At 48.7% G+C, this 10567-nt stretch overlaps 1 non-coding gene across 1 annotated transcript; it reads right to left on the reverse strand.

The window, feature by feature from the left end:
* Window positions 1-274: 274 nt before the first annotated feature.
* Window positions 275-347, reverse strand: TRNAA-CGC. The gene has a single exon. It is a non-coding gene; the product is annotated as a tRNA-Ala (tRNA).
* Between the last annotated feature and the right edge of the window lie 10220 nt (window positions 348-10567).

Below are 10567 nucleotides of genomic sequence, written 5' to 3' on the forward strand. Positions count from 1 at the left end.
CCTCGGGGCGTAGGCCGTCCTTGTTTAAAGTAAGCTGAGACGCCACTGTTTTTCTTTCATGCTTTGTTACTACCACTGTATACGAGAGAGAAGGGGAGAGGAGCGTTTGAGCGTGTGATGGTGAACGGCAGCAGGGTAAAAGGCTGCGCCAGTTCGCGGCGCGCTTCTCGCTTGTGTTGGCTGGGCCTTGGAGACGAGAGCTGAACACGGCAACGGTCAAAATGAACAGGAGGTAAAAAATAAACATTTCCCTGATGATTCTGGGAAAAACAAATGGAGGTGCGGGGAATCGAACCCCGTGCCTCTCGCATGCGAAGCGAGCGCTCTACCATATGAGCTACACCCCCGAACTGGCTATCACTCACTGCTGAAGTTACATATCTTTTAAGCTACCGGAGAGGAGAACGATAGCGCGACTCTCGGTTTAGTGCCATCCATGGTCAGAACGTTGGTGCTCGTCTTGGTCTGCCCAATTCTCTCTTTCTATTAGCAGAAAACATCAGTTTCTACAAGACGCCAGCTAAAATATAGGGTAAACAGAGTCAAATGAGATCCTGCCATCAGCAAGGGGGCTGAGCTCAAGGTAACAGGATGTGCATTAGCTCAGGCAAACGACCGAGAAGATCTACGTTACCGAACCACAACGCAGTTTCAGGCGAATGGTGTCCATCGTTGCAAACAGATTCTGCGAATATGTTGCCAATGGTTTCCATCGATGTCTTTTCGGAAATGACGGTTATTTAGGGCGCGTTTGGTAGGCTGCATCAAGTCCAATAAGGCTCTGGGGGACTAAGTAAAGAGTTGTTTGATTGTCTAGCTCACACCTAGAAACTGGCCCACACAAAACTTAAAACGCTCTCAGCCTGGTTCACGAGGAACGCCCAGATCGATCATTTTTGCACATGCAGACTGGGCCTAGTGCAATTTACACTACAAGGAGGATGCGGGCTGGTTTGGTGCAGTAAACCAAACGACATACAAAACATGACTCAGAGCCTATATACACTTAGGGCCTGTTTGGTTGCTTTCGCTGCCGGGCATGGCTCAGAGGGAAAAAACGAGCCAGGCTGAGCAAGGCCTGGGTTACCGAAAACAAGGTCGAAAACGTAGATGACCAGTTGATTGGTTGCCTGCATTGGGGGGGGGGGGGGGTCTTGTCATCGAGATGCAATTTTCACCCGATGTTTGGTTGCATACATGCATACGATTACCAGCGTTAACAACAAAATTTAACATCCATCAGGTTGGGCTTGACATTTCGTCAACACTTTGAGCGTGCCGGAGCTTCCACTGTCCATCGTGCCCACCACCAGCTCCCGGCGACCGTGGACACGCCCGACTCGCTGCCGTGGTCGTGGCCGCTACACTCACAACAAAGACCAAACCCAGTAGACGCCCCTGAGCAAAGAAAAAGCCGAGCTTGCGGCCTTCCTCGCCGGCCTCCTCGCCGCGCTCGGCAAGAAGGCGTGCGGGAGGCGTTGGAGCGGGTGGAGTACCGCGGCCTCCTGGCAGCAACTCGGCGCCTCCCGCGTGCTGGTCACAGTGTCCGGGCAGGACCGGCTGAGCCCGTGGCAGCGCGCCTACTACAGCACGCTCCAGAGCAGCAGCTGGCCCGGGCAGGCGAAGCTGTACGAGACCCTCGGCAAGGGCGCCGATGGCCGTCCCAAGCTCGCCAAGATGAGCACGCCCCAGGCCTAGCAGCGGGCGGAGCAGCGCTGTACGCGGCGGAGCGGTCGCCCGGGAGCGAAGTGGCCATGGCGCGAGGCAGGGGAGCAGGTGGCGAGACAGGGGAGAGCAGCTGGCGAGACAGCGCGAGGCGCGGCAAACAGACGGGCGGGCGCGGGCGGCACGGGGCCGGCCTGCGGGCGCGCGGAGAGGGAGGAGGGCCTCATGTCCGGCCTGAGATACCCGCGCGTTGTCTCCTGCATCAGTGGCCGCAGCGCTCGCGACGGCTCCTACCAGCTCTTCCTCGAGTTCGCCCCGGGAGGCTCACTAGCGGACCGGGCAGCGAGCAACGGGGGCCTCGACGAGCGCGCCGTCCGCGGGTACGCCACCGACATGGCGGCTGGACTCGCGTACCTTCACAGGACCGGGATGGTGCACGGGACGTCAAGGCGTGCAACATCGTGATCGGCGCCGATGGCCGTGCCAAGCTCGCCGGAGACCCGCTCGGAGACGCTCTCACAATGGGTGCGCGTCGGCGTCACCGTGGTGCTCCCGGCCGCTCTAGAGTAGAGGGAGAGAAAGGGGATTAAGGATTAGGGAAAGAGCGAGATTAGCTCGAGACACACGTCTCCAGAGAGCCACCCACGTGCGCCTCAAAGCATCGCTCGGGCCTGGCTCTAGAGAAACCGCCGATTCGGCCATTCCTAACGGGCCAAGCCTAAGGATGCTTTAAGAACCATGCTATGCAGGCTAAACAGTGTATGCAAGCAACCAAATAACCGGGGTCTAAAAAGATGCTAGACCGCACGAGCTTGGTTGGGCTCGATGAGGGCAACCAAACAGCCCTTAAATAGCTACACTGAGACAGGCTTCACTAGGCCAGCCTCGTGTAACCAAACGCGCCCTTATCATCTGTTCTTCAAACACAAGAGAATGGGTTATATATGTTCAAGAATACAACCATCACACACACACAAAACTCGTACATTGAAGAGTGAAAAAATTGAATAAGATAAATCAGTACCAAGATACCAAAAATATCAAAACTGAAAATCATTCCTTTTTAGTGGAATTATGAAAACCATTCAAAATAAAATAAACAAACGATAAAACCTATTCATTATCTTGCTGGGTTACTTTAGGAAAAATAGATACCCTGCTCGCTGAAATCTACTGTTTTAGAACAAAACTTGTGCCAACATATCTGGAAATTGGGAACCTACGCATAAGAAAAATAATTACTAAGTATAAATGAAAAAAGAGAGTTTTTTTGAGAAAAAGAAACAATTTTTTTATCGAACACTACTAATCTTACCGGTGTTTTTCCTAAGTTCCTTGTGGTAATCACTGTGGTCATCAAAAAGGGAAAACAGAATCCAGAAATACATTTCATCTTGAAACAACACCTAGAAATCAAAGCAATGTTTCTTACACAGAGTTGGAAAGTGAACATGAAAATTTCGTAATGACATACCATTAGTTACACTACAAAAATCATGGCAAAAACATTTGAAAATTTACAATTTTTACTAATATCATAATATTACCACATTGCACTTATAAATTTTTATATTGTAGTAACTTTTTTTGAAAGTAACAAACATATTTTTTAATGCGCAACCATTTTTGAACTGCCATGAACAATTTTATGAATGATACGAACTTTTTGAACAAACAAATGAACAAAGTTTTACATTTTCAAGAGCAAATTTTTGAAATTGTGAATGTTATTTTTTGAATGGTACGGACATTTCTTTAACTTACACGAACAAAAAAATTACACTGCATGAACATTTGTTAAATGTGTGATAACCATTTTTAAAAACTTAAGTATAACATGTTTTGCATTTCATAAGTATGAATAATATAAGAGAAAATAGAACAAAGCAAAGAAACGAAAGTGGTGTACGCAAGGAATGAATTAATTGTTACTGGGTCAGCCCACTTTGTGGTGAATTGAGGCGAGGCGAGCCGACGTCTCGTAATAGGGCATATGTGCGCGGCGGGGCATCCCTATATTTTGTTACTTTTCTTGTTTTCTCGTTTCTTTTCTTAACTTTGAAAAATGTTTGGGATTTCAAAAAAGTCCTGCATTTTACTCTTGTGAATTTGGGAAATGTTTTCAAATTTCAAAAAATGTTCCACTAATTTTAAAATTATTCATGTATTCGAAAAGCATTCAAATTTCAGAAAATGACAAGAATTTAAAAATGATCATGTATTTGAAAATGTTCTCATATTAAAAAATGTCCATTAATTTGAGAAATATTATTAGGTTTTGAGAAATGTTTATGTATTTGAATATTCTTATGGATTAATTTATTTTCTAGAAACTAAAACCCAAAACACTGTAAAATACCAAGAAAAGGAGACACCATTCTTTTAGGTGTAAAAGAAAGGAAGCAACAAGAAAAAATGGAAAAAATATACAAGAAATGGCCGGCCCACAGGTAGAGTGCACGTTTCCGTGGTATTCCTTGCGTTATTCGAGATATAGCCTAGCTGTTGGGGAATGTTGTATGTAAAACAAAAAAATTCTATGCACACGCAAAATCTATCCATCGAGATGCATAGCTACGAGAGGGGAGAGTATGTCTATGTACCCTTGTAGACCGTTAAGCGGAAGCGTTTATCAACACGGTTGATGTAGTCGTACACCTTCATGATCCGCCGATCAAGTACTGAATGTACGACACCTTCGCGTTCAGCACACGTTCAACTCGATGCCGTCGTTGCCTTCTTGATCCAGCAAGACGGGCGAAGTAGTAGATGAGTTCTGGCAGTACAACGGCGTGGTGATGATGATGGTGAAACTATCTTCGCAAGGCTTCGCCGAGCATTACAAAAATTATGACCGAGGACGAACTAGAGGAAGAGGGGCGCCGCACACGGCTTGGGGATCATGGTGTTTATTGCCCCTCTCCCTCCTCTCATATATATAGGTGGAGGGGGGGGGAGAGGAGGCAGCCCTAGGGCCTGCCTAGCCGCGCCCCCCTTCCATATTTGGACACGGGGAAGGGAAAGGGGGGTTGGCTGCCTTAGGGCGCCTCCCCTTCCTTCCCTTCCTCCTTGGTGTGTGAACAGGGGTGGAGGGGCGCGCCAGACTCCTTCTGGGTTGGTGTGCTGCCCCCTTTGGCCCATAAGGCCCACCACTTTACCGATGGCCTTCCGAAACCCCTACTGACACTTCGATAAATACTCGGTATTTTCCGAAACCTTTCAGTGACCGAATAGCATCGTCCTATATATCAATATTTACCTCCGTACCATTCTGGAGCTCCTCGTCATGTCCGTGATCTCATCTGAGACTCCGAACAATATTCGGTCACCAACTCATATAGTACTATATTGTCAACGAACATTAAGCGTGCGGATCCTACGGGTTCGGGAATGATTTATACATGATTGAGGCACTTCTCCGGTCAATAACCAATAGCGGGACCTGGATGCCCATATGGGTTCCTACATATTCTACGAAGATCTTTATCGATCGAACCTTTATGACAGCATATGTTGTTCCCTTTGTCTGTCGGTATGTTAGTTGCCCGAAATTTGATCGTCGGTATCTCCATACCTAGTTCAAACTCGTTACTGGCAAGTCTCTTTACTCGTTCCGAAATACATCATCTCATAACTAACTCCTTAATCACTTTGCTTGCAAGCTTCTTGTGATGCTATATTACCGAGAGGGCCCAGAGATACCTCTCCAATATATGGAGTGACAAATCCCAATATTGATTCACGCCAACTCAACAAACACCTTCAAAGATACCTGTAGAGCATCTTTATGATCACCCAGTTATGTTGTGACATTTGATAGAACACAAGGTATTCCTCCGGTATCCGGGAGTTGCATGATCTCATGGTGGAAGAAACATGTATTTGACATTAAGAAAGCAGTAGCAATAAATTGAATGATCATATGCTATATTAATGGTTGGGTCTTGTCCATCACATCATTCTCTTAATGATGTGATCCCGTTATCAAATGGCAACTCATGTCTATGGTTAGGAAACCTTAACCATCTTTCATCAACGAGCTAGACTAGTAGATGCTCACTAGGGACACGGTATTTGTTTATGTATTCACACATGTATTTAATTTTTCGGTCAATACAATTCTAGCACGAATAATAACCTTTATCATGAATAATAAAGTATAATAATAATAACTTTATTATTGCCTCTAGGGCATATTTCCATCAGTAGCCTCGTTTCTAAGCTCGACTAAATGAGCCGACCCAACACTATTGTCGGGGATATACCCTGCTGTATGACCCGGTCGGACTTGGCGACTCACTGGTGACCCGCCCTGACTTGGAGACTCACTAAGTGACCCGCCCGGATCTCTCCACTCACTGATGACCCAGCCGAGTCAGGTGACTCATTGGTGACCCGGCAGGCGGGTCAGAGGAGCGACAAGACCCGGTGGCCCAGAAGGCGATTCATGGGAGTCCGGCTCAAGCTATGGTGGGCCGGCTTAAGAGGAAAGCATAAAAAATATTCCATTACAAAGGAAGCAAGACTAGGACTCCACTTGTAATAGAGTAATCCTAATCCTAATAGGACTAGTCATGTAAGCCGCCCCTTCAACATATATAAGGAGGGGTAGGGCACCCCAAGAGGGACAAGTTTCACAAGTTAGGTTTAGACAGACAAGTCAATAGCTCTCGAGATAGAGCACCCTTGTAATCCTGATCATCATCATTAATGAAGCAGTATGTAAGCTTTTACCTCCACCGTGAGGAGCTGAACCTGGGTAAAACCTCACGTCTCTCGATTCCGATCAACCCCTCCAAGCTACTACATAGATGCGTTGGCCTCACGCCTAAGTCCTGACACTAAGGACATCTGCCGTGACAATTCCACGACAGTTGACGCCCATCGTGGGGCCTGCGTATGGTGGTGTTAAGTTCTTGGAGGGATCTCTTCAAGGATCGAGGAGCTCGTGATTAGACAGATGAAAGTTTGAGTTCAAGAAAATTAATATTATGTCCGGGTACGCTGTTGCCACTGCAAGTTGAAGATGTGTTCAAGATCGATCAATGCAAGGATCTTGTCGCCGAGATTTTGCAGCGTGTTGTGTGATTAGTGAGAGGCGAAATCATAAGTCGCCGAGACCGTGTTCTACTGTTGCAGTATATTTCACCGGTGCGTCAGGTCCCGAGGCGGCATGAGGAGACACGAGATGCAGAGTCCAGATCGGTACGCCAACATACAGTCAAAACTGATGAAGAAAAAAGAAAGGAGGGTCTACGACCCGGAAAGAAAAATACAACCGTAACTCGGACTCGCGGCCGCGGGACTTCCTCCGGCTCGCTCGGCGAGTGGCCCGGCCGGCCCGACAACCCGCCGTGGAGTGCCCTGCTTCGCTGTTTCTGCAGCCTCGACTGCACCGAAAGCCGCCCCCGGTCAAAACTCTGCCTCCCGTCTGAGTCACTGCCGCGCCTCGTTTCCCGTCCGAGTCGCCGCCACAGGAGAGCCTCCCCGCGTTGAGCTGCCGCCGAAGAGGCGCTGTCCTACGCTGAGCCGCTGCCGAAGAGCCGCCGTCCCGCGTCTCTCACTGTCGCGGGCCGCCTTAGCTGCCGCACGTTGAGTCGTCGGAAGCTGCCGACCGCTTCTGCGCCATGCCAGCTTCGCCTCGAGCGCCAACACACCCAGCCGCCACGGTGCTGTTTCCAAATCGCCTCAACTGCAGCAGGACAAGTCGCCGCTCCTTCTACGACACTATGGGTCTCCGCCGCCGAGCCGCCACCGCGGCGTTAAGTTGTTTTCGCGACCGCGGCTGCACCGAGCCGGCCTCCTCTGCTGTGCCTTCGCGTGGCCTTTGTATCAAGTCACCGTGGTCTGAAGCCGCCTATGAGCCGCTGTTCTCTGCCGCCATGGGATCGACCCGCCCGGCCGGGTCCTCCGCCTCTGAGCGCCTCCCCTGCCATGCCGTGTTAGAGAGCCTTTTCCACGGTCTCTCGCCTCTGCCATGGTCGGGTCCGTCCGCTATGAGCCGTTGTTGGCACACGACGTTCCGGCCTTGAGCTGCCCGCGTCCACCGTGAGCCGCCGCCGCCAAGTGGTTGACCAGCCGTTGAGGCCGTTCCCCGCACGCCTCCGCGGTGGATGCGCATCTAGCCGCCGGTCTTTGCCGGCCCTGCGCCCCTGACCCTGCTCTCGAATCACGTTGGGTCACTGTACGCCGAACCGCCGGGCCTGTCTGAAACACACCTGTGAAGCTGAAACCGTGAAAGGTCATCATTTGGGGACACAGCGATGGGTTGCTAATGTTATTAAGGAAAAGTTACATGATAGCCCATATTTTAGGCCAAGAGATATGGCATGTGATCTCCAACTCGAGTATGGACTGTCCCTAAATTACTCGCAGGCGTGAAGTAGCTTTTAGGACCAGCAAAAATCGCATGCCTAATAAGGTCGTGTTCTAGCTTAAACTTACCAAGCTCTCTAACTGATATCCCAGACAATTTAAGCACATGCTCACTGCTTGAGCTATTCTCCTCCATCTTTTAGCTATAGAACTTGTTGGAAACTTCATATCTCTCAACTCGGGTATTTGCTTGAAATATTAACTTCAACTCCTGGAACATCTCATATGGTCCATGACGTTCAAAACGTCTTTGAAGTCCTGATTCTAAGCCGTTTAAGTATGGTGCACTAAACTATCAAGTAGTCATCATATTGAGCTAGCCAAATGTTCATAACATCTGCATCTGCTCCTGCAATAGGTTTGTCACCTAGCGGTGCATCAAAAACATAATTCTTCTGTGCAGCAATGAGGATAAACCTCAGATCACGGATCCAACCCGCATCATTGCTACTAACATCTTTCAACTTAGTTTTCTCTAGGAACATATCAAAAATAAAACAGGGGAGCTAAACGCGAGCTATTGATCTACAACATAGATATTCTAATACTACCAGGATTAAGTTCATGATAAATTAAAGTTTAATTAATCATATTACTTAAGAACTCCCACTTAGATAGACATCTCTCTAATCCTCTAAGTGATCACGTGATCCAAATCAACTAAACCATGTCCGATCATCACGTGAGATGGAGTAGTTTCAATGGTGAACATCACTATGTTGATCATATCTATTATACGATTCATGCTCGACCTTTCGGTCTCCGTGTTCCGAGGCCATATCTGTTATATGCTAGGCTCGTCAAGTTTAACCTGAGTATTCCGCGTGTGGAACTGTTTTGCACCCGTTGTATTTGAACGTAGAGCCTATCACACCCGATCATCACGTGGTGTCTCAGCACGAAGAACTTTCGCAACGGTGCATACTCAGGGAGAACACTTATACTTTGATAATTTAGTGAGGGATCATCTTATAATGCTACCATCAATCAAAGCAAGATAAGATGCATAAAAGATAAACATCACATGCAATCAATATAAGTGATATGATATGGCCATCATCATCTTGTGCTTGTGATCTCCATCTTCGAAGCACCATCATGATCACCATCATCACCGGCGCGACACCTTGATCACCATCGTAGCATCGTTGTCGTCTCGCCAATCTTATGCTTCCACGACTATCGCTACCGCTTAGTGATAAAGTAAAGCATTACAGCGCAATTGCATTACATACAATAAAGCGACAACCATATGGCTCCTGCCAGTTGCCGATAACTCGGTTACAAAACATGATCATCTCATACAATAAAATTTAGCATCATGTCTTGACCATATCACATCACAACATGCCTTGCAAAAACAAGTTAGACGTTCTCTACTTTGTTGTTGCAAGTTTTGCGTGGCTGCTACGGGCTTAGCAAGAACCGTTCTTACCTACGCATCAAAACCACAACGATAGTTTGTCAAGTTGGTGCTGTTTTAACCTTCGCAAGGACCGGGCGTAGCCACACTTGGTTCAACTAAAGTTGGAGAAACTGACACCCGCCAGCCACCTGTGTGCAAAGCACGTCGGTAGAACCAGTCTCACGTAAGCGTACGCGTAATGTCGGTCCGGGCCGCTTCATCCAACAATACCGCCGAACCAAAGTATGACATGCTGGTAAGCAGTATGACTTATATCGCCCACAACTCACTTGTGTTCTACTCGTGCATAACATCAACGCATAAAACCTAGGCTTGGATTCCACTGTTGGGGAACGTAGTAATTTCAAAAAAATTCCTACTCACACGCAAGATCATGGTGATGCATAGCAACAAGAGGGGAGAGTGTTGTCTACGTACCCTCGTAGACCGGAAGCGGAAGCGTTAGCACAACGCGGTTGATGTAGTCGTACGTCTTCACGGCCCGACCAATCAAGCACCGAAACTACGGCACCTCCGAGTTCTAGCACACGTTCAGCTCGATGACGATCCCCGGACTCCGATCCAGCAGAATGTCAGGGAAGAGTTTCGTCAGCACGACGCCGTGGTGACGATCTTGATGTTCTACCGTCGCAGGGCTTCGCCTAAGCACCGCTACAATATTATCGAGGATTATGGTGGAGGGGGGCACCACACACGGCTAAGAGATCAATAGATCAATTGTTGGGTCTAGAGGTGCCCCCTTGCCCCCGTATATAAAGGAGCAAGGGGGAGGGGCGGCCGGCCAGGAAGAGGCGCGCCAGGGAGGAGTCCTACTCCTACCGGGAGTAGGACTCCCTCCTTTCCTTGTCCAACTAGGAGAGGGGGAAGGAAGGGAGAGAGGAGAGAAAGGAAAGGGGGGGCGCCACCCCTCCCTCCTTGTCCAATTCAGACTAGAGTGGGAGGGGGCGCGCAGCCTGCCCTGGCCGCCCCTCCTCTGCTCCACTTTGGGCCCATGAGGCCCATTAACCCCCCCCCCGGGGGGGGGGGGGGTTCCGGTAACCCCCGGTACTCCGTTTTATATCCGATAACTCCCGGAACCATTCCTGTGTCCGAATATAGTCG

Source organism: Triticum urartu, chromosome 2 (genome assembly GCF_003073215.2).
Source record: "Triticum urartu cultivar G1812 chromosome 2, Tu2.1, whole genome shotgun sequence".
NCBI classification, from domain to species: domain Eukaryota; kingdom Viridiplantae; phylum Streptophyta; class Magnoliopsida; order Poales; family Poaceae; genus Triticum; species Triticum urartu.